General features: G+C 41.2%; 1 protein-coding gene across 2 annotated transcripts in view; it reads left to right on the top strand.

The window, feature by feature from the left end:
* Window positions 1-27,990, top strand: part of CRIM1 (cysteine rich transmembrane BMP regulator 1) — a 945,688-nt gene that overhangs the window by 128,748 nt on the left and 788,950 nt on the right. The window lies entirely within an intron of this gene.

Below are 27,990 nucleotides of genomic sequence, written 5' to 3'. Positions count from 1 at the left end.
GCTGTGTACCATTAAGTAAAACTGTGAAAGAGAATTCCACAGTATTGAGTGCCTCCTTCCGCATGCATCCCAAAAACCACATCCACCAGTCAGTCCGAATGAGGTATTCACAGTACTATAGTAAATAAAGGTAAGGAATAATGAATACTGGGAGAAAGAGACCCCCAAAAGGAATTTTGGGGGGACAATCTCAGAAAATGACACTAAAAAGATATGTGCAAAATATAATTGAAAAAGATAATGGTTGTATATAGATATGAGTACCTTCACTAGTCAGTTGGATCGGATCCAATGAGGCTGGCGAAATTGCGTCCAGCAAAACAGGGGTTAAACAAACCAATATGCACTGGTCAATGGTAGACAAAAATCTCAAAGCAAAGCTGGTTGCTGAAAAAAAAATATATATAAAGAAAGGAAAATCAATAATGGTGTCAATAAAAACAGCAAAAGCTGTATAGGAAGACCAGAAAAGGCAAACAAACCTGTTTGAAAACGTTGGGGTAAAGTGCCAGAGAAGTGGTAGGGCACAAACAGCCTGGAGACTCTGATATCTCAGAGCCATGAAAAAGGCAAACACAATTGGCCTTTAAATACCCCCCAACCTAGCATGATGCAAAGCTGCTGGGGGTGGGCCATAATCTGACAGGGCCTGATGACAGGTGGGCTGGATTGGGGAGATCAGATAGATGGACAGCCCCATCCACAACAGTCCCGCCCTGCGAACGGATCAGCGCTGATCCGCACATGCGCAGTGACGCAATGCGGGCGTCATCATGGTGGCGCTGGACGCATTCGCCATCTTGGATGAGGGAAACACCGCCTGGCAGACTGAAAACGGACTGCCAGTGCAGATGAACCCCTCTCCAAGCGCGCCAAACCGGGGAGAGCGGTACGCTCGGTGATGGGGGGAAGGATGAAGGGGAGAACCCCCCCATGTACGCTGATCCACCCAGGGTGGATTGGGCGGAGCCGCGCATGCGCAGTAGCGCCAGAACCCGCTCTGGGATGGCGATGCTCTAATACGCCATCTTGGATGTGGGAAAACAACCTGGCAGACTGAAAACCGAGCTGACAGGGCGGATAACCCACTCCAAATGGTGCCAGCCAAGGAGGAAAAGAGGCGGCAGGTGGGCAGGCTGAATGAAAGGAGAGAAACAACCCCATTGGAAAAATCCATGATGGTTGTTGCTCTTAAGGGGCAAGATGACTGACCTCATTACCCAAAAACCAGGGTGGCAGAATTGTCACCCCGGGCGTTTAGCACAGACGTCAGAGGGCATCAACAGAAAGAGAGGGATCACCCTAGCGGACCCACCGATCAAGGTCCGTACACCGGGTGCGCCCTTCGCGCCCATATAGCACGTGATAAACCATGGAAAAAATGGGGCCAGAGAGAATGCATGCTTGGTGGAACAAAAAGTATATATAGAAACAAAGAGAGCTTCTAATTAAATATATACGTAATAAAAACTCTGTGACACATAGGGATTATGTATGTCTGTTAGATAACACAGCAATGGTGTACCCGAACGGCACAACACCTGATGGATATCAGAAATTGACATCCAACGGAGAAGAAAGGTGGATAATGTCTCCATATGGAAAGATGTATAAGGAACAAGGCAATGGGAGGATCTGGACCCGGATGTATAGCAAATCTGCTCAGTATTGACATGCATTATTAAACAATGTGTACATGGAAAAATTACAAAATTAGCATAAGATATACTTAAATTTAAAAATGGTCAGTAAGAAGGAAAAAAAAAAAAACACAAGGGAAACAAAAGGGGTAGAAAGAAAGAAAAAAAAACATAAGAAGGGAGAAAAAAACCTAGATATAGAGACGGACCCAAAGCCCGACAGCTCGTGATGCACAGATGGAAAATATGTTATATACATACAAGTTGATGTAAAACAAAGTATTACAACATATGAAAGGCAAAATGAACATGATAAAATCACACCAAATACTTTAAAGGAAAGGTTTGAAACTAAACCCATCGTTTAGGCCAGGGAATTTTAGAGCAGACAGCTGATGGATCCATTTTGCTTCTTTCTGAAGCAACAGTTTGTCATAGTCTCCTCCCCGATCACCGGGGGGATATGTTCCAATCCGAAAAAATGCATACAGGAACTGTCAAAGTCATGGAAGAGCCCCACATGCCTACTAATGGGTGTTTCCATCTTCTTTTTACGTACCAAGGCAACATGGTCCCTGATACGGTGGAAGAATGGTCGCTTAGTCTTGCCAATATAGAACGCGTTGCAAACGCATTGCATAATATATACAATCCTGATGGATTGGCAATTGGCAGAGAAGCGAGGTATGAATTTCCGTCCATTAGGAAGAGTAAGGCTCGCTGCTGCATAGATATATCTGCAGAACGAGCAGTTGTGACATGGTCGTGTACCACACATGTCAGCCGGGATGGATTTCCGGCTGACATGATGGCTCCGGACCAGCTTGTCCCGCAGAGATGAAGATCTCCGAAACGTTATTTGGGGGTAGGAACATAGATGTTTTGATACCGTTTCATCGCCCATAAGTAGATACCAGTACTTCTGAAGGATGACCCTAATTTGATGGTGGTGCCCCGAATAACGGGTGATAACCCTAGTGCCTGGATTAGCTTTTGGGGGTTTGGGATCATGGAGCAAGGAGCCCCTGGTTTTGGCTTTGGCCCTCGCAAATGCCTTTTGAGGCACTTTTTGCTGTATCCTCTATCAAGAAAGCGTCTCTGGAGCAAACTGGCCTTGTGTAAAAAAACTTGGTCAGAGCTGCAGTTCCTCCTCAGTCTTAAGTATTGCCCATAGGGGATACTGGACTTGAGGGGTTCTGGATGAGAGCTGGTGGCATGGAGAAGGGCATTCCCTGCCGAGGGCTTTCTGAAAAGTGAGGTACCAATGGTGCCATCCTGATGAACCAAAATTTCTACGTCCAAAAATGAGATCTTCTCTTGGCTGGTCTCAAAAGTAAATTTGAGATTGAAATCGTTCATTTTAAGACTGTCAATGAACGAAGTCAATTCAAAGTAAGACCCGGTCCAGATGAAAAAGACATCATCAATGAAGCGTATTCAATGTTTGCATAAGAGGGGGCACACTTGGTCCCCATAGCAACACCCTGTACCTGGAGGAAGTGGGAGCCGCCAAAAAGAAAAATGTTGTTGCTTAAAATAAAACCAAGTAATTCCAAAATGAAATGGTTGTAGTGAGGTAAAGCCTCCATGCTCTCTGAGATGAAACCCTCTACAACTCCCACCCCCCGGGCATGGGGGATAGAGTTGTAGAGGGCTTCCACATCCAAAGATACCAGCCAAGATCCCTGTGGCACCGAGATGCCATCAAGGGATCTGAGAAGATTGCCCGTGTCCTGTAGATACGATGACAAACCCTCCACATGGGGTCTTAGATAATCATCAATTAATTCACTAGCCCTTTCCGTCAATGAACCATTGCCCGACACTATAGGGCGTCCGGGAGGTTGACTAGTGTTTTTATGAATCTTCGGCAGGGCATACAGTGTGGGGGTACGTAGGCAGGTGACGTTTAGGAATTCCCAAGTCTGTTTGGTAATTAAACCATTGTTGTAAGCTGAGCCTATCAATCTCTGGTAGAGGGAGGTAGTTAGTTTCAAATGATCAACCGACACCTTCCTGTACCAATCCCTGTTATTTAAAATATCATAAACCATGAGCTCGTATTGGGAAACATCCATAACCACTAGATTTCCACCTTTTATCAGATGGTTTTATTATGATGTCAGAGTTTTGTTGTAAGGAGGAAAGAGCTAGTTTCTGAGAAGGTGTTAAGTTAGTTTCAAGTGGATTAGACCACTTAGTTTGTGAAATCTCCTTAGTAACCTGACTAGTAAAGGCCCACACATTGGGATTGCCCTGAAGGGTGGGAAACATACGAGACTTGGGTTTATAATCTTTTTTGGTGGAAGTGATGGAGGGGAGACTGAACTGTGATCCACCAGCGGTCGAGACCGATGATGATGACTCAATCTCGAGCAAGTCAGCCAGAAACAGATCATCATCATCGATGTGGCCCTCTTTCCACAGTTCCATAAGTTCCTCCACGGCTTTGATGTCATCCAATGACATTTGCTGCCAGAGGGGATTGTCAAAATTAGTTGATTGGATGGCTGGTTTCGGTTTGTCAAAAATAATTTTTAGCATTAACTTCCTAGAGAAGAGATTGACGTCCTTGATGAGTTCAAAGGCGTCAATATTCTGGGTAGGGCAAAACGATAAACCCAATTCCAAAACTGAAATCTGGTCCACCCATAGCTCACATGAGTACAAATTAATTACTTGGAAGTTACCTTGGGTACCACTGGATTTAAGGGATTTTGATTGTCCAATCTCCTGGGATCCGTGACTGGCTGACTGAAGGTTGGGGCTGATCTCCCCAATCCAGTCCACCTGTCATCAGGCCCTGTCAGATTATGGCCCACCCCCAGCAGCTTTGCATCATGCTGGGCTGGGGGGTATTTAAAGGCCAATTGTGTTTGCCTTTTTCATGGCTCTGAGATATCAGAGTCTCCAGGCTGTTTGTGCCCTACCACTTCTCTGGCACTTTACCCCAACGTTTTCAAACAGGTTTGTTTGCCTTTTCTGGTCTTCCTATACAGCTTTTGCCTATGGTATTTTATTAAACATGGCTTTGGGTGTTTTTATTGACACCATTATTGATTTTCCTTTCTTTATATATATTTTTTTTCAGCAACCAGCTTTGCTTTGAGATTTTTGTCTACCGTTGACCAGTGCATATTGGTTTGTTTAACCCCTGTTTTGCTGGACGCAATTTCGCCAGCCTCATTGGATCCGATCCAACTGCCTAGTGAAGTTACTCATATCTATATACAACCATTATCTTTTTCAATTATATTTTGCACATATCTTTTTAGTGTCATTTTCTGAGATTGTCCCCCCAAAATTCCTTTTGGGGGTCTCTTTCTCCCAGTATTCATTATTCCTTACCTTTATTTACTATAGTACTGTGAATACCTCATTCGGACTGACTGGTGGATGTGGTTTTTGGGATGCATGCGGAAGGAGGCACTCAATACTGTGGAATTTTCTTTCACAGTTTTACTTAATGGTACACAGCTGATTTTAATGTAATTGGATGATCTTGGACTTTGGATAAAAGGTAAGTCTGCTCACGGTCCTTTCATTGTACAAAATGTTTATGTGACCCTTGTATTCTCATGAACTACGTGTATTACAAATATTTGACCCTTGTTTATCTTGTTTGAATATACATTATGTATTTTGTATTTTAACCGCAGCGGTTTGTTGTTGGTTTTTCAAACTGTTGTTATTTTTGGCAATCTATACAATGCCTTATTCTTGTTGTTTTCTTTTTCTTTATTTTATAGCTTGTTGTATTGCCCTTGATGAAGCTCAACGAGCGAAACATGTCGGGCCCCTTCCAACAGGTTCCTCTGCGACTTTTTAGTCGCTATTACCATCAATGAGACCATCCATGTCTTGTCTTGTATTTTGTTACATGTAAAATTTATGTATGAATAAATTATTATTTTTGTATTTATCTTACTGTTTTGGATTGATTTTCCACCATCAACACCGTTAAAATCCCAGGGTTTGTTACCCGCTCCCGAATTTCTTCTCTTTCAAACCAATGTTTAATGGTGGGGAGGGTTGCTTTCAAAGTATCAGAATACTGGCACAGGTTCATTTGATTGTGCATTTACCAGTTTCTTGATAATTATATTTTTGTCTATGAAGCATATTGAGAATATGAAACCCATTCCTACTAAAGCGAGCTTAAAACCGTTTTGAACCCAAAAATAATATATTGCAGCTCACCAACCATTAGATCTGGTGGTTGTATTAGTTTTTTTTTTTTTATGCAATAGTTATTTCGAAAAGAGAAAAATTGGCAAGTACAAGTCATTGAACCATTCCAGAGGCATTAACACAAACCTATCATGGTATTCTTGACAATTCCAACATTGTCACAATGGTACTTGTAATACAGATCATTCCTATCTAAGGTGCCAACCGGGGATAGCTCCGGGGTATCAAGCCAGGACGACCACACTGCTTGAAATTTGTGGGCTACCCCTATGCTAGTAGATGTATTTTTCCAAATGGATTGTATCTCCCATTGTTGCCACCCATTCCTTCCAAGTGGGAGGTTCATCAGATTTTCAATGTCTGAGGATTCGTTTTCTAGCCTGGAATAAGGCTCTTGCTATGGCTTGTTTGATGACCTCTTCCACCTGGAGATTGTCTAATACATGCAAAAGGCAGGGTTTGGGATCCTGTCTAATATTAACCTGATGGAGCTTGGGGCATCTCCATAGTAGGTGGATCAGATAACCGTGGTCTCTAGAACATATAGGGTCCTTTCTCATCCCCATTTTAAAAAGCCTAAGGCCCCTTTCACACAGGGCGGGTCAGTTATGATCCGCCTCCGTATGCTCAGCGGGGATCGCTCTGTTGATCCCCGCTGAGCCGGCGGATGACAGGGCGGTCCTCGCACACTGTGCAGGGACCGCCCTGTCTTTTCTCAGCTCTGCCCTATGGGGGGATCGGATGAACACGGACGGTATGTCTGTATCTGAATGGACACAGGGAGCTCTGACTCTGCTTGGGTGCCCCCTTAGTAAGCTGCTAATCTATGGAGGCATTCCTCAGGAGGTAGGGGCCAGGAGCACAGACGTGGGACCCGGGAAGAGTATCCAGGCTGCTCTGTGCAAAACCAACTGCACAGAGCAGGCAAGTATAACATGTTTTTTTTTTTTTTTTCAAAACGAGACTTTACAATCATTTTAATGTCTGTGTTTAGTAGAGAAATGGGTCTATAGGAATCGGGCAGCAGCGGGTACTTACCAGGTTTGGGGATTACTATATTCATAGAGTGTGGGAGACCCCCACATCTAACAGCATAATTAAGCGTATCTAGGAGTATAGGAAGGAGAGGCTCCCTATATCTCTTATCTCTGCTGGGAGACCATCAGTTCCTGGGGATTTACTGTTGGCCATCGCTGCCACTGCTTCAGCAAGTTCCTCTATCTTAATGGAGGCATTCGTACATATCCTTTTAGGCTGACTTCCCAATATTGCAATACGACTTTGATTCAATTTAGGCCATGTGTACGCTTGCTCAAAATACTGACATGGCCCTATAACATTGTTGAGTTTGATACACTTTTAACGTGCATTAAAAACACTCCCCAAATACCGCCCTATGGGTATTTGACGTGCGTTAAAAACGCACTCCGGGTTCAGAAATCTATTTACGTTTTTTTTTCTCAAAGTGACCCGGATGTAAACTGATGTATTGACTCTAGATCTCTTTTTAAATTAATTTGTCTTATGGTCCTTTCACACAGTTTTTGTCAGCTTTGTTCAGCTGAATGGGGCAGATGTCAATTTTGAGACATCCATTCCCATTCAGTCTTAGTACGCATTTCAACAGTGGACGTCTGTGGATCCCTGATGGCTCTATAGGGGCCGATTTACATTGGGCTAACTCTGATCCATCACAGGTCCCGAAAAGGATGAAGGGGGGTCCTGATTCCCCTATACAGATCTTTAGTGAGACCATGTTTAGCATACTGGAGACCTCACTTACAGAAAGATATTGATACGATAGAATGAGTCCAGAGACGGGTAACAACATTGGTGAAAGGTGTGGGGGGATAAAACATATTGAACGACTTCAGGAATTTATGTACAGTCTGGAATTTAATATGTACAGTCTGGAGGAAAGAAGGGGAGACATGATTGAAACCTTTTAAATACATCAGTGGGGTTCAGGAAGGCAGTCTTCTCAATATGAAAACAAAATCAAGACCTCAAACTAACTGGAGGCAAGTTTAAAACCAATCTTAGTATTTTACTGAAAGGGAAGTTTATTATTCGAATAAACTACCAACAGAGGTCGTGAGATAGTCAACAGTAAATGGCTTCAAACATGCTTGGGATAAACATAGATCTAAAGTCAGACAACAAGGTTAAAGGGGGAACCCCCCCCCCCCCCTCCCGACCTGTTTGAAAACATGTGGGTACATTTACATCCTCCTGCCCATAGAGCTGCATGGAGCTTCTGATCGGGACCACCTGAAAATCTGACAGGCGGACCTGATCAGAAAGCCAATGTAAAAAGGGCCTTCATGCCACCATCACAACAAATCTCTGCTAAAAAGATTATTTAGAAATGCTTGGATGTTGTAATCCACTTTTTCTGAATGTTGAAGACAGCCATGTTAAATCTATTGCATGTACTGTATGTGATCTTCTGCTAAAAAAATTGTATATACAAGCTGCCAAATATTTATGGTCCAATACTGTTGAAAAAAACATTTTCTGTTGTGGTTTTTAAATGTTGATGCTTTGGTGCCATGACCTGGAAGCAGTAGAGAATATCATTCTATAAATGGAATACAAGTAGTTTGAGATGAGACATCTGGGATAGATTAGTGGAAGGAATTGTTTTTTTTTTAAGAGTTCATTCTTAGTAGTTTTTGGATTTATCTACCACTCTTTCTCCATATCCATCAATCTCTTTCTGTAGCTTTTCTGGCATCTGCTATACACCACCGCACCCAAGGGAAGTTGTGCTACTGAAACAAAATTCCAAATATTTTTGGTGGGTGTGGAAAGGAGAAATATATAAAACATGAATTAGATTCCTTTTCACTAGCCTGACATATTTCTAGAAGTCTCAAGCAGAAAGTCCAGTGACTTATTACCAGTGTGATATCAGGAACTGTTCCTAATGTTTGTCCACAAATTCGTGTATAGTAGGATCCTAACAATCGTTACCCTCATTGTTCGTGAGGGAATTACTATTTTAATAAGTAATCGCATGTCAGTAGATAAGCCTTAAAATTGTTTAGTGATAAGTAGGGTTGTCCCGATACCACTTTTTTAGGACCGAGTACAAGTACCGATACTTTTTTTCATGTAGTCGCCGATACCGAATACCGATACTTTTTTTAAATGTCATGTGACAGTTTTCAAACCACAATACAGACTAAGGATATTTTCTTTAGAATTATGAAGAACTCTAACTCAAGACATTATAAAAGAATAAAAATTAGTAAAAATGAATAAAAATGTTTTATTTGCTTGTCACGCAGTAGTAAAAAACTCAAAGAATTTTCATAGAACATGTTGATAAATACAAAAAAAGTATTCTATTTAGGTATCGGGAGCATTTGCGCGAGTACGAGTACTCCCGCAAATACTCGGTATCGGTCCCGATACCGATACTAGTATCGGTATCTGGACAACCCTAGTGATAAGTGAGCAGACTTTTGTGACGTGGCTTTTCAACCATTGGTGTGATTTCTTGCTCTTTTGTTTGACCTTTGTAATGCTGTGTGTGTGTACATGTGTGTGTATGTTGCCTCTGTCCCTCCCAAAAAGTTCAGAATTGTACATTATAAATGATCCTCTGTGTCCTGGTGCAACCTAAGTGCAGGCCGGTTAACAAAATTAAAACCTGATGTATAGAGTCCTAGGTTCAGCCAACTTACTTTTTTGGTGTCTAACAGCTACTGTATGTCACATTAATACCATTACATTAAAGGGGTTGTAAAGGTTTGTTTTTTTATTTTCTAAATGGGTTCCTTTAATCACTTCCCCTCCGGTCAATAGTAAATTGACGTCCGGCAAGTGGTTCTGTAATCCTGACTGGACGTCTATTGACGTCCTGCAGGATTACATGCCGGCGTGCGACCGGTGATGCGGGGTGTCAGTCTTACACCCTGCATCTCCGATCTCGGTGAAGAGACTCCGGCGGAGGCTCTTTACCATGTGATCAGCCGTGTCCAATCATGGCTGATCACGATGTAAACTAGAAGAGTTGTTGATCGGCCCTTCCTCACTTGCGTCTGACAGACGCGAGTAGAGGAGAGCCGATCGGCGGCTCTCCTGACGGGGGTTCGCGCTAATTGTTTATCAGCGCAGCCCCCCTCAGATACCCACACTGGACCACCAGGGAAGGGGGCAATAAAAAGATAATAGATTCCAACCAATGCCCATCAGTGCTGCCATATCAGTGTCCGTAATCGAAGAAGAAAACTTACTTATTTACAAAAAAATTTACAGAAAAAAATTAACTTAATTTTTTTTCAAAATTTTCGGTATTTTTTTAGTTGTTGCGCAAAAAAAATAATCGCAGAGGTGATCAAATACCACCAAAATAAAGCTCTATTTGTTTAGGTACGGTGTAGCATGACCACACAATTGTCATTCAAAGTGCGACAGCGCTAAAAGCTGAAAATTGGCTTGGGCAGTAAGGTGCGTAAGTGCCTGATATGGAAGTGGTTAAGCTAGTGCATTGACTTAACTTTTCCTTCAATTTCCCTTCTAAAAAATGTTTTCTTTGTCTGAATTTCTCACTTCCTGTTCCTCCTCAGTAAGCTGTTCTGGCTGACTAACCCCCCAGCCAGAACAGCTTGGATGATGGGAGCAACCTTACTGAGGAGAAACAGGAAGTGAGAAATTCAGATAAAGGGAAAAAAAACATTTAGAAGGGAAATTGAAGGAAAAGGTTGGTGAACTAACAACAATGCACTAGCTTAGAGGAACCCATTTAGAAAATAAACAACCCTTTACAAGCCCTTTAGGTATCGCCCGGTGGGTGCTGTCTGCTGTGTTTTTAAAAATGTTAGTATTGTAGTAATGTGTGTGTTTGTTTTTTTTAGTTTGTACCATATATTGGTCAAATATCCAGTATTGTGAAGTCACCGTATGTTTTCTAATGGCAGGTGAGCTGATCTCCATTCAGGGCTAAAATAAATGAATCCGTGTTTGGACCAAACCATGCAGGTTGACCAAATGCAGTAGTAGTTATTTGATTAGATGAATAAAGCTGAAACATTCAATATATTTGGCATTCTTTGAAATAGTTTTTCTAGAAGTAAAGAAAATCTCCATTCAAATCTTAAATATATTCAGTTTTTTTTCTTATGTTCATTTGACCTTCTGGAAAGGACAGTCACATAGCATAGGAAATGCCTCAGATTCCTGCATCTGGGTTTGTATCTTTATATTTTGTTGGCACGGTTACAACAGTGAGCTTTTTTTTTTTTTTCACTCCTTCCTCATGTGTTCTCACTCTGAGTTCTGAAAGTGGACAGAGGCACAGTGATTGTGCCAAAAGCAACATGTTTCTGCTCTCTGCTTCTGGGCTGAGCACAAAGATGTAGCTTGTTGTTTTGGATCGCGGTAAAAGGCATATTAAAGGGGATGGGGAAGAGTTGTAGAGGACGACAAGCTGTAAAGTAAGATCATATGTATTTAAAATATTACATGGGAATGCGTTTTAATGGCTAATAACATATATATATATATATATATATATATATATATATATATATATATATATATATTGTTTATATATATTAATATAATGTACACACTAGTGAAGCCATCCTATGTGCATTTGTTGCTCAAAAGAAGCTTGCCGCGATTTTTAACTACACGTTTTGCCACACAATTCTGTTGCGTGACAATTGTGGCAGAATCGCACCACGTTTGGGATGCCATTAAGAATAATGGCACCCGAACACCTGTTTCGCATTCTGACGGAATGTGATAGAAGCCTTTTAGTTACACTAAGTGATTTGTCCAAAAGAATCCCATAACTGATATTTTTCTCAAAGGGACAATGTCATGAAAGATTAATGAAGATGGCCATTACTTAACCCTCCTTTGAGAAAGCTGTCTGTCATTCTGATGCTTTAAAGCGGGGGTTCACCCTATCGACGGGAAAAAAAAAAATGTTTTCTTTTACCTTTAAATCAGGCATTGTAGCGCGAGCTACAGTATATGCCTGTCCCGAATTTTTTCCCCCCATACTCACCTTGTAGTCGTCCATCGAAGATACCGGGGAATGGGCGTGCCTCTGGAGACGGAGGATGATTGACGGCCGGCTCTGGCGCGTCACGCTTCTCCGGAAATAGCCGAAATAGGCTTGGTCTTCACGACGCGTGCGCATAGCCTGTGCGCACGCGCCGTGAAGAGCCGAGACCTACTCCGGCTGTCTTCGGGGAGAGTGACGTGCCAGGGCCGGCCGTCAATCATCCTCCCTCTCCATAGGCACGCCCATTCCCCGCGGGAGCCGAAATCTACGATGGACGACTACGAGGTGAGTACGGGGTTAAAAAAATCGGGACAGGCATACTGTAGCTCGCGCTACAATGCCTGTCTCGATGGTAACATCAAGTACGAGAGGGTGAACTACCGCTTTAAGTTCAGTGTTATCCCCATTCCATTGTATGTGGAAATAAAAAAGCTTTCTAGAAATCTAACACTTTCTGAGAAAGTGTCAACAGATTCGTGGCTGCTTCAATTAGGACACGCAGCTGCCATTTTCTGCATTAATGTAAAAAACCTTATGTTATTAGGACCCCCAGCCCCCACTTGGTTACCTAAGCCTGATCCACATCCAGAACTCCCCTCTCTCCCTACTTACAGGACAGATTGGGAGTCATTGGTTTCTGCTGCTTTCAATCAAATCCTGTGATGGGGGGGCATGGCTCAAGTGTGCAAGTAACTCATGGAAATTAAGCTTTTTAATGATTTGTAAATGCATGTAAAAAAAAAAAAAGTTATCAATGAATATCATCACGCAATCTTGCCATCAATTATGAGAAGTTTGTTGTGTGGGAGCTGGGAGAGATAAGCCAATGATGTTTAAATAGAACAGTCTTGCTTCACCTTTATCTCTATGGTTCAGCCCCGGCATGGGGCGGGGCAAAATCCATCAGAACAGAGCTCAGGGCTGAGCCCGATGACATTTCTTTTCACCTGTTGAGCTAGTGGTGTGCAGTGTTTCTCATACCTTCATACTGGATTAAGCGTAAGACGGCCTGCTCCCTCATATTTCTGTGAGTCGCCAGATCTACCAGAGCACCTTAAGTGGCGCTATAACTGGTATTGGGTGTAGTGAGTAGGGCTGCAACTAACAATTATTTTCATAATCGATTAGTTGGGCGATTATTTTTTTCGATTAATCGGATAATAGCCTTAAAAAAAAAAAAATTATTTTAATTTTTTTCCGGCCAATTTGTTGTTTGGGCAGATTACAAAACACAAATTGCCGCAAAAACACATTGCATGCTTTTCTGCAGCTTCTCCATTAAAGTATATTTAACAAAAAGAAAAAAAAAAAAAAAACTAGCACCGTTTTGCATTAAAAGGTCCTTGCCCTTTCCAAATACGCAGCAGCTGAAAAAAAATCATGGATGTGAACGTGTCCCATAGGAAAACATGTAAATGAACTGTAGTGTGCTTCTGCAAAAAGCACCAAAAACAGAGGTGTGACCCAGGCCTGAGATGTTTAGTAACATAATGGGGTTAAAAAAAACAAAAATAAGGACAAAAAGAGCAAATAATCGCTACTGTAAGGGGTTAATTTTTTTACTGTGGGACAGTGAAAGTAATATTTACAGTAGTGATTTGCTTTTTTTGTACTATAAAAGGCTAATTTTAGTTTTTGTTACTGGCCAATTAATGGATTATGAAAACGGTAATCGATTAATTTCATAATCGATTAGTTGTTTTCGGCCACTTTAAAGATTTGCTAAGCTGCTTCTGCATAAAAAAAAGTGATGTCTCCACATTTTCTGGTTTTATTCCCGGAGAGTTCACCCTTTCACACCTCCTACATCTATTAACCAGCAAAGCCACCCATCAGTGATTGACCAGTAAGTTGTAATTTAATGAAAGTTTTATTAGTATCTCACTGATATTGCTTCTAAAGATGGCCGGAGTTGCTCTATGATCATATAAGCCATTATATTTTCCATATTTTACATCTTGGAGTGATATTTTTTTTTTCTTTTCACAGATTCAGGTATATTATAGCACACTAGCGCGTAACTCTACGAAATGCTAAATCTTTAGGGATATGGCTATTGAACAGAATTCCTTTTAACCACTTCCCTACCGGCCCATAGTAAAATGACGTCCACAAAGAACCTCTGCCGTTCTAAGTGGACGTCATATGACGTCCTGGGCTTTGTGGGGGGAGATCTGAATGATGCCTGCAGCTAGAGGCATCATTCAGATATCCTTCTAAACTGCCGGCGATTCTGCACAACGTAAGAACGATCATAGCGGCGGTTCCGCCGCTAGATCGTTCTTACAGGCGGCGGGAGGGGACATCCCCCCCCTCCCGCCGCCATCCGGTGCTTCTCCGGGCTCTCCCGTGCCATCGGGGGCCCGGAGAACGAATCGTCCGGCGCGCGCAGGAAGCATAGAGATGACTGGTGACCAGATGGTCACCAGTCATCTCTATGACCGTCGGAGGACCCGGGCGCGATGTGATGACGTCACGCCCGGGTCCCCGTAAGTAAACAAAGCCGCGATTGCGGCTGCTAAGCAACCACAAGCATGAGATCGGTGAATTTTTTTTCACCGATTTCATGCTTTCCAGCCTGGAGGAGAGATGTGAGGTCTTATTGACCCCGCATCTCTCCATAAAGAGTACCTGTCACACACATTCCTATTACAAGGGATGTTTACATTCCTTGTAATAGGAATAAAAGTGATAAAAAAAAAAAAAAATTAAAAAAAAAAGTGTAAAAAAAGAAATAAATATATAAAAAAAAAGAAAAGAAATAAAATTTATTTTTTTAACGCCCCTGTCCCCGGTAGCTTGCGCGCAGAAGCGAACGCACACGCAAGTCCCGCCGACATATGTAAACGCCTTAAACCACACATGTGAGGTATCGCCGCGTGCGTTAGAGTGCCAGCAACAATTCTAGCACTAGATCTCCTCTGTAAATCTAAACTGGTAACCTGTAAAAATTTTCAAATCGTTGCCTATGGAGATTTTTAAGTACCGAAGTTTGGCGCCATTCCATGAGTGTGCGCAATTTTAAAGCGTGACATGTTAGGTATCTATTTACTCGGTGTAACATCATCTTTCCTATTTTACAAAAAAATTGGGCTAACTTTACTGTTTTTTAATTTTTTTAATTCATGAAACAATTTTTTTTCAAAAAAAAGGCGTTTGAAAAATTATTGCGCAAATACCGTGCAAGATAAAAGGTTTCAATGACCGTCGTTTTATTCCCTAGGGTGTCTGCTAAAAAAACATATATAATGTTTGGGGGTTCTGCGTAATTTTCTAGCAAAAAAATTATGATTTGTACATGTAGGAGAGAAGTGCCAGAATAGGCCTGGTATGGATGGGTGTATAACTGCCCGGTATGGAAGAGGTTAACTGACTCACAGGGGGTTCTTTGTACACTTGCACGAACAAGGTGGTTGCCAGGAAAGCACATGTACAGTCAGAACTTTAATGAATTCCCTTGTTGGTGTATTAAATGGTTTCCCAAATTGCAGAAATGTACTTTTTATAGTTAATGTGTGCATACCAGTTCTTAACAGCTGAACTTTAAACATTTAAGGTATATGCACTTAATATACATGATGGCACATGTTCATTTATGATAAATAGTAGATGTATGTTTTTCTGCAGTGATGGTTACTTGATATAGAACTTTTATTTAACCACTACCCGCCCAACATCATGTGACGTTGAAGACTTTGGTGATATCTGAATGATGCCTGTAGTTACAGGTATCATTCAGATATCATCTTTTACAGCCGACGATTCCCTGCACTGTAAGAACAATCATAGCGGCTATTCAGCCACTTGATCGTTCTTACAGGAGGGGACTCGCCCACTCCCTCCAGTGCTTCTACTTGCTCGCTCGGGTAGACCATAGAGTTAACCATAGAGAATCCGGTGGGCCAGATAGCCCCTGGAAGTCTCTATGACCTTTCGGAGGCTTCCCAGCCCAGAGGCGAGATCTGTGGACTTATAGACCTCAGATCTCGCTGTAAAGAGGACCTGTCATGCCCTATTCCTATTACAAGGGATGTTTACATAATAGCAAAAGGTAAAATGAACAATAAAAGAAAAAGTAGAAGTGCCCCCGACCCTGCATGCTTTCTTTCAGAAGTGAACGCATATGTAAGCTGCACCAACACATGTGAGGTTTTTTGCCTTTTTTAGAGTGAGAGCAATAAGTCTAGCACTAGATATTCTCAGCAACACTAAACGAGTAACCTGTAAAAAATGTTTAGTGTCACCTATGGAGATTTTTAAGTAACATCGTTTGGCGCCATTCCTGGAGTGTGTGCAATTTTGAAGCGTGACCATTTTATGTATTTTTACTTTTTTTTTTTTTTCTAGGCGTAACATCTTTCACATTCTGCAAAAAAAGTGGTCTAACTTTACTGTTTGTTCTTTTGTTTTTTGTTATTTTAATGCATGAAACGTTTTTCCAAAAAAACGCGTTTGAAAAGTTGAAGTTTGAAATACTGTGCGAGATAAAAAGTTAGAACGACCGACATTTTATTCTCCATGGTCTCTTCTGTAGGTGAGAAGTTTCAGAATTGGCCTGGGTGGCAAGTGGTTCATCAAACTTAAAAAAAAAAAAAAAAATTCAAATAAGTGGTTTCTGGTCTGTCAACTGCTTCTTTGGTGTAATTGCCAGAAGTCATGATCTCTTATTGGCCATGATTTTGTGCTGCTCATGCAGTCCCATTTATTGATGGCACGGCAAAAAAAGTGCAAAGCTCAAAACAATACCTGAACTTCTTTGTCGTGTGTGTTGCATTTAGGGCCACCCATTTAAGTTCTTGGCCGTGAAAATGCACATATGCGTGACACACTACGTAGTGTGTGAATGGTGGCTGAAGTGAAAGTGCAGGTAATTTTTTTTTAACATTTTAACCGACAACTGTACCTTTTGGTACGATTTCCCTTTTTAAACCTCTTCGCTGCTCCGCACATCATGGCTCCGGAAAGATTAAGGTCCAGTTCACACCACATGCAGTCCAGTGCATTTTTTTCTGCATCAAAAACGCATGGAAAGTAGGTTATATAGTTTACAATGGCATAGTTCACAACAGTGCTTGCAGTTCTAGTGCGTTCCAGTTCCAGGAAAAAAAAAGTAGAACATGCTGCATTTTTGCTGTACTGGAACGCTGTAAAAGCATCAAAAGTGCACTGGAACGCAAATAATTGCACCTAAATGCACCAAAAAACACACTGGAACACACTTTTCCCTATTTAAGGGTAAGAAAAAAGAGGGGGGAGCACTGGACTGCACCAAAACGCACTGGAACGCATCAAAAGTGCGCATGCAGAAAAGCATCCAGACTGCGTTTTTTGTTTCTATGGTGTGAACTGGCTCTAAAGCAAACTTGCAGTAGCAGGTGTGAGTTTATATATCATTTTTTTTCAACTGTTGAGTAAAAGTGATCTGGGCTGTAGCTGATCAATTTTACCGGACTCGCAGGGTGTTGCCCTCTCTCTCTCCACCAGGAACTTCCATTCCTCAATGTCCTTTTGCATAGTGTCAACCTGGAAGTGCTCGGTTCTGAGCACTCCAGATCCAGAGCTGTTCGCATCTGGGCTGCAAAGCAAAGTAAACTGCTCTGATATTTTAATAAAGAGTACCTGTCACCTGCCCAATACTATCTCACATAGGGAGCTTGTTGGCCCCCTTGTGGTAACAAAGGTAATGTGGACCTTTTTACCCCAAAACAAAAACACCCTGCAGCATGCAACTCTGCATAGTATATATTGGGCCAGATTCAGAAAGAATTACGTTGCGCAGCGGCGGCGTTAAGTATCCCATTTACGTTACACCGCCGCAGGTTTACAGCGTAAGTGCCTGATTCACAAAGCACTTACCTGTAAACTTGCGGCAGTGTAACGTAAATCCGCTCGGCGCAAGCCGGCCTAATTCAAATGGGGCGGGCACCATTTACATTAGGCGCGTTCCCGCGCCGAGCGTACTGCGCATGCTCCGTCCATCAAATTACCTGACGTGCATTGCGCTAAATGACGTCGCAAGGACGTCATTGGTTTGACGTTAACGTAAATGGCGTCCAGTGCCATTCACGGACGACTTGCGCAAATGACGTGAAATTTAAAATTTCGACGCGGGAACGACAGCCATACTTAACATTGCTTAGAACACCTAGGAGGCAGCCTTAACTTTACGACGCGTATCGCTACGGAAACGTCGTAAATTTAGATCGACGGGCATCGCGGATGTTCGTGAATCGCCGTAACTAGTCATTTGCATATTCTACGCCGACCGCAATGGCCTCGCCACCTAGCGGCTGGCCTAGAATTGCATCCTAAGATCCGACGGTGTAAGTCAATTACACCTGTCGGATCTTAGGGCTATCTATGCGTAACTGATTCTATAAATCAGCCGCATAGTTAGGACGGGCGGATCACAGAGATACGACGGCGTATCAGGAGATACGCCATCGTATCTCTTTTGTGAATCTGGCCCATTGTTTCTTTAAACTTTTTTTTTTAAAGATTTAATTAAATACATTTTTATTGAAGTGTACTTCTAGTTTTGTTTGAAAAAAAAAAAAAAAAAAAACCTGCTTAATTTTTTATTTTTTAGATCTTGCAAGATTTTGTAAAATCTACACAGAGCTCACACTGTTATAGGTGGGCTCGCAGCAAAATCATAGTAAAGTAAGATGGCCACAGATGACACCTACAAGTCAGATGGCTGTGTGGGTCTGGAGGTGGAAGAGAAGAGACAAATTATGTGGCTGTAAAGAAACAAAAATAACAGAAGTAATTTTACATGTGATTGTTTTGCATTTGTAATTGCTATATTCTTGTCTGTTTCAATTGTGGGGAGGAAAGACCGTTTGCTTTAGGTAAAAAAAAGTTAAATATAAAAACAAACAATGGAAGCACCCTCACCTCTCCATGCATACGAATACAGATGCACGTATAGAGCACGCATACAGTTTATATGTAAACAAAGACTACACGCTATGGGTATCGCCTTGCACCCTGTGAGATAAATAATTCTAGGTCCCACGTAATGGGTTAACTCTAAACAGATAAGCTAGAGGTATTTAAAGTGAGATAACTTGGTGAATGAGTTCCTTGTTTAGAGAAATCCAAGCTCCCCATGCTTGGGAGACATGAGCTCTCCAAGGTACTCAAGACTAGGAATAGGCATCCACTGGTCTCCCAACACACAAAACCTAATGATAATATATATATATTTGTTTTAATTTAATTATATTCATAGGAAATTTAGTAAAAATGTATGTATTATAAAGGTGTGTGTTGTGGCATTTTACCTTCCTTTTTGATGACACGACACTCTAATGCAAATATATGGGGGGAAAGTGAAGAAAATGCCCCTGTGCTGTGGAAAACCACAAGTAACAGTGTGCCCTAATGGATATAAAGGTGTTTGGGCCCTACCAGTTTTCAGATTGCTCCTGCCATTAAATGACACATTGGTGCTCTAAGGGTCCATTCACACTGCCCAAGACAGGCGCAGCACACAAAATGGCAGCAGATGCCCATTCTGGCTACAGTGAGCTGGCAGTAGTGGGGGAGAGGTGTAATGCGCCACTCCGATCCCTTTTTAATGCACTCTCTTTATTTAAGAGACACAAAAGCGAAACTTCATGTCACTGTACAGCAGCAGGGTGTGTTGTGCTGCTGTATAATGACATTTGATCCCTTTCTGTGCCCTGCAATGAAATGCTGCATGTCGGCATTTTATTGCAGCTCACTGCACTATACCTGGGGGTGCCTTGCAGTGTTAATAGGACACATGGAAAACAATTGAGTCCAAGCGGTGACCAGCATTCTTCCAGTGCAGTAAAATGCTGGTTACCACACTATGGCATCCGTTTATGAAACGGTGAACAGCGGTGATCATGGGGATCGCCACTGATCTCAGTTCATTGTTGGTTTATGAAGCAGCGATAATTGGGGTTGAATAGATGTTCTCTTCCGATCATCTCGGCACACAGAAAAGCTGACATTATCTGACACAGAAATGGCCAGTTTATGAAGGTGCGATCTCAGCAGCTCACTGGCGATCTGTGAAATGGTAAATCTGGCAGGGAGAATTCTGACAGAGGTGAAGAATCGGGGAAGAGAATCCCGGGGGAACTGAGGCGGAAGAGTGACTTCTATCTCGACCAGAACCCCCCAAGATAGATCTACGTCTATCTATACTGTGTGTCTATATATCTATATCTCTAGTGTTTTTTTTATTAACAATGGGGGCGGTCTCCTCTGAGAATGTCCGTGTACTGAGCAGCGGTAATTTACTGCTGCTTAATAAACAGGCACCAGAGTGTTTCAGTGTTTTATTTTTTTTCTGGTACTGTAATCTCACTATGTCTCACGAGATTACAGTAACAGGGGGCGTTCTCCACTGTCGTTTTTATAGATCACTTCACTTCTCAAAGGGAGAAGCAATCTACATCACTTCATAAAAAGGCACTCAGAGGAGAGCCTATGCCGCCAATTATGGACTTGGATGGTCAATATTATAGTAACCTACATTATTGAAACTGCTGTTTTACCTTCAGTACATGAAAAATTGTTTCATTGTTATCTGGAGACCATTTTTAAGCTTAACTGGAAGTAAGTGTCATACGACTACCTGAAGCATGTTAGAACAACACTAATGTGATTTATCTGTCATTTCCTTTGAAGGTGTTTAGGGTGCAAAATCTGATATATTTAGAGGTGACAAAAGAGCAGACTTAAGAGATACGTCTTTCCAAATTTTTTTATATCTTTGAAGCATATTAAGAAGTTTTAAGGAAACAGACAGTGTTCCTAGAGACATTGAATATGATCACAAAGAATACTTAGCAGAGAATTAGACTTCAATATAAGATGATATGAAATATTCATAGCCATAAAAAGTGTAAGTTATGTAGAGCTCCTACATGCAACAATGAAATGAAGCCTTGTAATGAATAACTTAGTAGCTGTGGGGAAGTATTTAAAAGGGCTGCTTGTTTAAAAAGTAAAATGTTGCACAAACTAGGATGAGAAGATATTGCTTGGTGTAATGTGTTCTAGGTCACAGAAAGAGCTGTTGGAAACTGCTTTCAGGACATCAAAGTATGCCGTGAGCGTATTGAATCCTTTGAACATAATTTAAGGAAAAAAGCAAAGCCCGAGCATTATCATCTACCTCATTACTTACCTTTTCTTTGTGATATGAAATTACATGTACACCGTGCAGGACAAAAACAGCAAATCTGTACAGGTAGCAAAGCACAACCCGCAGATGCATGTACGTTTTGACAATCACATTTTCATTGGACAAGGCCCTCTTGAACACATGGAAGTTGTGAATTGATGTGTTGATACATTTCGGTGCTCCTGCACTTTGTAGGTATGACAGTTTGAAATTAATTAAAGGCCAACACTTTTGTTTGTTTTTGGATAGAGTTGTAACCCCTCCCCTCTTTAGAGATATTTTGGGAGCTGACATGTATCAATGTGAAATTTCCTTTCATGCCGTTCTCTATCATGAAGTACAAAATTATGGGACTAAAATCCACCTAATTTCTGTCTGTGAAACCTGAAGTGGTAAAACGGGGGGGGGGGGAACCATTGAGTTTATTAACTTCTTAAGCAGAGCTCCTCCCAAAACCACTCACAAAGGATGCCGGTTTTTCTTGCCTAAAATGCCTGGCGGCTGCACCTGAAGCCGATTGAAGAATCGGCTGGACAGGTAAGTGTCCTTTATACAGTATTAAACTTAAGGACAAAGGTAAAACAAGCCTTAACACCAGAACCCAGTTTTTATATTTTAATTTTATTTATTGAATTTATCTTGAATATAACAAAACAAGGTGGTGTCACACAGCCATAAACAAGGCCACGCAGGGCTGTAAACCTCTTAAAAAAACAAGTACCTGGGAATCTTACGGTACTAAAAAGTAACCCCAGCCACCCTCTAAACTTGTCTCCTCTCCAGCATCGGAACCCCTAAGGGCTGCTGCAAAGAAGCAATATATCCACCTTCCATGGCCAGTGTCAAAGCTGGATGAGCCTGTAGGCCTCCTTGGTCTATAAAGTACCTTGAACAATAGATTCGACCATATAAAACATCTCTAAAACAATAGAACTAGAGGACCTAATAGGCTATTAGAAACCAACATGCTACTCACACAAAAGTGTCTGCTCAATCTTGTATAAGAGTGTGAGCGTTGACCAAGAAACCCCAATCCACATCTGGGAAATCAACCTGTGGTGGAAGAAGAATACATCCAGGCTTGACAAATCTTGTGAAATTTATTTTCGCAACCGCTGGAAATATATGTGGCCTTATAAAAAGGATCATAGAATTGACCAAGCCTTTCCAGACGGACACAGTTTCGGTGGGGGTGGAGGTATTGAGGTATTCAAATGAATTCAGCACAATAGCTTGGTAGATTATTTGGAGACCTGAGGGATTGTTATTAGAAAAGCTCTATCCAGGTTGTAATGGTGTCATATGTAATTTCTGAGATGTAAGGTGTCTAAAAAAAAAAAAAAAAGCCAATGTTAAAGAGGTTGTAAAGATTTGTCTTTTATTTTCTAGATAGGTTCCTTTAAGCTAGTGCATTGTTGGTTCACTTACCTTTTCCTTCCATTTCCCTTCTAAATGTTTTTTTTCTTTGAATTTCTCACTTCCGGTTTCTCCCCAGTAAGCTTTCCACCATAATCCGAGCGGTGGAAAGTCATTTAGAACAGCTTACTGAACAGCTTATTGAGGAGGAACAGGAAGTGATAAATTCAGGCAAAGAAAACTAAGAAAAAAAAAATTTAGAAGGGAGATTGAAGGAAAAGGTAAGTGAACCAACAATGCACTAGCTTAAAGAAACCTATTTAAAAAATAAAAAACAAACCTTTACAACCCCTTTAAAGTACAGTAAAGCCATTTTAGCTGTTAATCGTTTAGTATGTACACATACTTTGTTTAGACAAAAAGGCTAATTTACCAAAGAAGTTGAGAATCCTTACAAAAAGTATGCGATTATTCACTTAATTTATCCAACGGTTTGGAAAACAAACTCTTGTTTTACTTATTTCATCTGCACATGCTTGGATTTTCAAAGTGAACATGAATTAGATTTTCAAATGATTGGATTTTTTTGTATGAAGATTCTGAACTCATTTAATCAGCCTCTACTTCTCTTAGGTTTCATACTCCATGTTCCAGAACTTCAATTATTAAACTTTCTGATAATAGTAATATTTTGGAATAAGTCATGTGAACTAATCATGAAAAAAAATACTTCAGCCGTCAATTTACTTTTTAGGTTCGGAAATCGGGCAGGGAAGAACCACTAGTCATACCCACTATACTACTGTGCATGTGATATGCTTTGAACATATCCTCTTTAAACACTGAGTTCTCCATACACATATACGTGGCAGCAAGGGCTGGGCATTATGCCGTACAGCCACATAAAGTATATGCGTTTCTGCTGGGTGGGACTGCACACGCCAAGTACAGAGAACCAAACTGCCACGACAGCTCCTGCTGTCAGAGTAGGTAGGGCTCCTGGCCACTGCGACAGCCAATCCAAGTGACCACTAGTTTGATAAGTCTCCTCCCTGTATCCAATGTATCTTTATTAGGGACAGAGTAAAAAATAAAAGTAAAAAAGTAAAAGAAAAATCTGTTTAAAAGAAATAAAAAATAAAATAGATCAAGATACGATCTCAATTTACAATTTATGTTAGTGTAATTGTCCATGTTATTTTGGGTAGGATAAAAACTAAAAGCAAAATGAACACTGTTTATGGTCACCGTACAAACAGAACCCGTATATATTTGTGATATTCCATTGCACGTCAGGAAAAGGAATAAACATGGTTGATCCTGCCAGTTCCTGTGTCCCCCTGTCTGTGCTGACAATGGTTATCATGGCTGCTGAACCCTGATTACTGTGGTCAGTTTATGTGCCTTAGTCATCCGCTGTCTCTCCTCTGACTGTTTCACCCATCTCCCAGCATGAGAGCGCTTTCTACCCCGCCCACCGCTATTCAGCTGCATAATGCAGTACACATCAATGTATCCGATGCAGGTATCCAGTCATTAACAAAAGTGTATGTGTTTGTTTAAAATGAAAAGGCTTAATACTTTTTGTCACACCTCAGCTGTGCGGTCACGTGTTCCAGAATAAAGGAAAGGGATGGTCTGCATTTAGGATGACATCCAAAATGGTATTTCTTTATCAAATGCATGTACAAAGCTGTAAAACATCCTACTTGTTTCGGACATTAGAACTATTTTGGATGTCATCCTGAGTGCTAACCATCCCTTTCCTTTATTCTGGTACGTTTGAGGTATCGGAAGCCTCAAGATATGAGCACCGGTTGGAGCTTTTATTTGGGAATGTTGCACCGCTTATACACCTGTTTTTTGCTGTCACATGCTCCCCCTGTGCTGGACGGCCTCAATCTATGGAGAGACGCGGGAGGGGCCAAGATTCCCCTGTGACGTCAGCTGGCCAGCAGAGTGTAATCTTGGTCCCTGATGCTTCTCTCCATAGATTAGATTAAGGTCAGCCAGCATGGGGATCACGTGACCGCCCAGCTGCGGTGTGACAAAAGGTATTTAGCCTTTTCATTTTAAACAAACACATATACACTTTTGTTAATGACAGGATAGATACATGGGATTCATGTAAAGTCACATAGTGACTTTACAAACAATTTAGGTAAAAAGCTAGAACATGGGAATAAAGCAGTATTCTTTGACTGATATCTCTATTGTGCTGTTCCATAGAGCGTCAACAGTATTTTGTTAAACTAATTTACATTATAATTTACATTATAACTGGTTGGGTAAAATGCATGTAAGGAAACATGAATTGTTGCCTATTGGCATTTACAATTAAGACGGTGTAGTACATTTTTATAATTGTATACACTGAATCATGACACGGATCACTGGGTGGATTGCCAAAGAAAAAAATATAATTGACTGTTTTATTTGACTCTCATTAACTGGGTCTGATATTCCTTGTTCTAACCATAACACATCTGAACATTATTCTTTTACTGTATTAATGCAAAATAAAGCGGAATTTTGCTCACCTCCACTCCAGAAATTCATTCCCACACTGGTCACTGACGTTCGGTCAGTCTTCCCTGTTGTGATCGTGGCCATTTTGCATGACCAGTCGTAGCAATGCATTTCTCTCGGCAGATGCTGAAATTGTATGATTAGCAGTTTGTGCACAGCTCAGTGTACAGTGTAAACAAGCAGTTAAGAATATCTTAATTAAGAAGAGACATTGTTTATCTTGTGTGTTACAATGCTATGCAGATTGTATTATGAAAAATAAAAATTGTGCGTAATTTTGCTTTTCGAAATAGTTGCATTTACTAATATTGTTTTGCAAAAGGTGAAACTATCTCTTACATACACTATATTACCAAGTATTGGGGCGCCTGCCTTTACACGCACATGAACTTTAATGGCACCCCATTGCAAATGCAAATAAAGCAAAATGCCTGAATTTGTATTGCATGTCATCTGCACAGCAATGCAGGTCAAATCGCATGCAATGTCCAACATTGCGATAGTTTGAACCCAGCCTCAGAGAAGACCAACATGGGGACATCTGTACAGTGTTTAGGAACAGTGCAATACCAAGACTTGTGTTTATGCATTAAACCATTATCTCATGTCTGTGTGCTGCTTTAAGCTTCATACACAGGGTCCAAATGCCGGGCAGTGTCGGCTGCTTCAATAGAAACCGCCCGACATCCAGCCCGTGTGTAACTGCAGTTGGACGGCTTCTGTCAAAGGGACATGATCAAAATAGGTCTGTCGACCGACTCCCAATAAGGGGGGCTGTCCCCATCAGAACACATTAGAACAGCAGGGGAGATTGCTATACTAACATTAGATTGTTGGTACATCCGCTATGACCTGTGCTGTCAGTTTTTAATTTTTCATTCAGCCTGCTGGGTTAAACGAAAAAAAAAATCAGTATGTACTAGGCTTTATCCATATAACCAGTTAGATTGGATGAATTGCTTATAGACATTTATTGCATTCAGACTATTATGAAAAAAAGATTGACTGTTATAACTTACTGCATACAATTACTGTTTGCTGGATATTGTTAATTACAACCTGTTGCTTATTCTTTAAAGAGGAGGTAAACCATTAGTTTTTTCTTCCTGATCTGCAAAGTAAAGGTATAATTAGCTAGTATGCATCGCATACTAGCACATTATGTGAAACAAGAAAAAAAGGAAAAACTGCACCAACTTAAATCACCCTAGCGCTCATGCCAGATGTACATGACATAAATTAACATATATAAATCAATCATGTAAAAAATGTCCCAAAGGTAAATTGACTTGTGGGTGTTAACATCTGAGACAAACAGCACCGCAGTGAACGCTTAAACCCTCCGTGAGAACCGCCACCACATGGAAAGCTTCTTACCAGATTGATAAGTAAAAACAGCCTCAAGCAGATATAGTATCCGTCAGTGGGTTAAACACAGGGTCCGGGAGCCACCAGATCGACTCTTCCAACGAGAGACAGCTATCCCCTTCACCAGAATGGTCCATGGATCATAGATGAAAGAATGGACCATAGCGTAATACCGTTTAAGAGGTTTTATTTAGTATAAAAGATTGTATTTACAAACAAGTAATTCGTAAAAGCATGTAAAAAATGCCGGCCGGCACTAGAGGAGCCCTTCCTCCTTCACATCGAACGCGGTGACGTCACTGTACGGCCTTCCAGACGCGTTTCGTCATAGGTTGACGTTTTCAACCTATGACAAAATGCGTCTAGGACGGCGTACAGTGACGTCACTGCGTTTGATGTGAAGGAGGAAGGGCTCCTCTAGTGCCGGCTGGCATTTTTTACATGATTGATTTATATGTTAATTTATGTCATGTACATCTGGCATGAGTGCTGGGTGATTTAAGTTTGGCACAGTTTTTCCTTTTTTTCTTGTATTCTATGTGTGTATTCACTGTTTACTGCAGCCTTCTGGTTTAATACTACCACATTTTTAATCTTAATATTATTTAAGGTTAGCGCATTTGTTATCACCATTGAAAGCCGCATCCATCTTCCTTGCGGGTCCGCGGACTCTGACTGTGTGACTGGCCTGGAGCTGAGTGCTATCACTGCCGTGCTTGCATGAGGGAGCTGCTAGTCACGGCACAGGACTATGAAGGAACCGCACGGTGGGTTGTTCCTTCAGAGCGCATTCGCCGAGGACGTCATCGGCTGCATATACAGTAAATATCTCCTAAACGGTGCATGTTTAGGAGAAATGTACAGTACCTATAGGTACAATTAATCAATAGGAGTTTACAACCACTTTAAATATTGCATATTTGTAGTAATTGCTGGTCTTTTAAGGCCAATGAAAAATGAGTCCATTTGCTGACTAGTTCTAGAATTGTATTCCCAGCCTTCCTGGTAAAGATGATTTTTTTTATTTGTTTCTTTTACCAACTTTAGTTCTGCATACGTTTATTATAAACACAGCTACTTAATTATAAATGAAGTTGCGCTATATCAGGCGTAACCTCCTTTCCGTTCTAACGACACATGCAAGTTGAGTGAATCATAAATCCTAATTATACCAAGGTATTACATTTGTATTTTATGTTAATATAATATTATAAGCTGTTTAGCTTTATTCTAGTTCTCTAGGTACTTTTTGCGTGACTATGATAAATAATGGCTCCTTGCTCTTTTCTAACGATAGGAAGGGAAGAAAAGCTTTGAGTACCGTTAGGTCTGTGTAACGAACAAGATTAAGCTGTACACCTAGGAATATGAAAATCCACATCCGCTCCACTTTCAGAATACAAAACCAAAAGATTTCGGATTTTGGAATTTCGAGACCAATTGACCCTACCATGGGAGCAGCACATCTGAGACTTCAAAATATTGATTTTACAAATTGTGGCTTACTGAAAAATTTTGGCTTTGTGAAAAAGTATGTCCATGTACAGTATGGTATGCACTCAATAATTGTTTGGGGCTGGTGTGGCATAGAGGTGATCAGCCTGTGGCACTGCTGAGGTGTTATGGAAGCCCAGGTTTCTTTAATAGTGGTTTTCAGGTCATCTGCGTTGTTGGGTCTGTGGTCTCTCCTCTTCCTCTTGACAATACCCAAC

The sequence above is a fragment of the Rana temporaria genome, chromosome 4, assembly GCF_905171775.1.
Source record: "Rana temporaria chromosome 4, aRanTem1.1, whole genome shotgun sequence".
Taxonomy (NCBI): Eukaryota; Metazoa; Chordata; class Amphibia; order Anura; family Ranidae; genus Rana; species Rana temporaria.
Note: the sequence above shows the minus strand (reverse complement) of the source record. Positions and strands in the feature narration are given on the sequence as shown.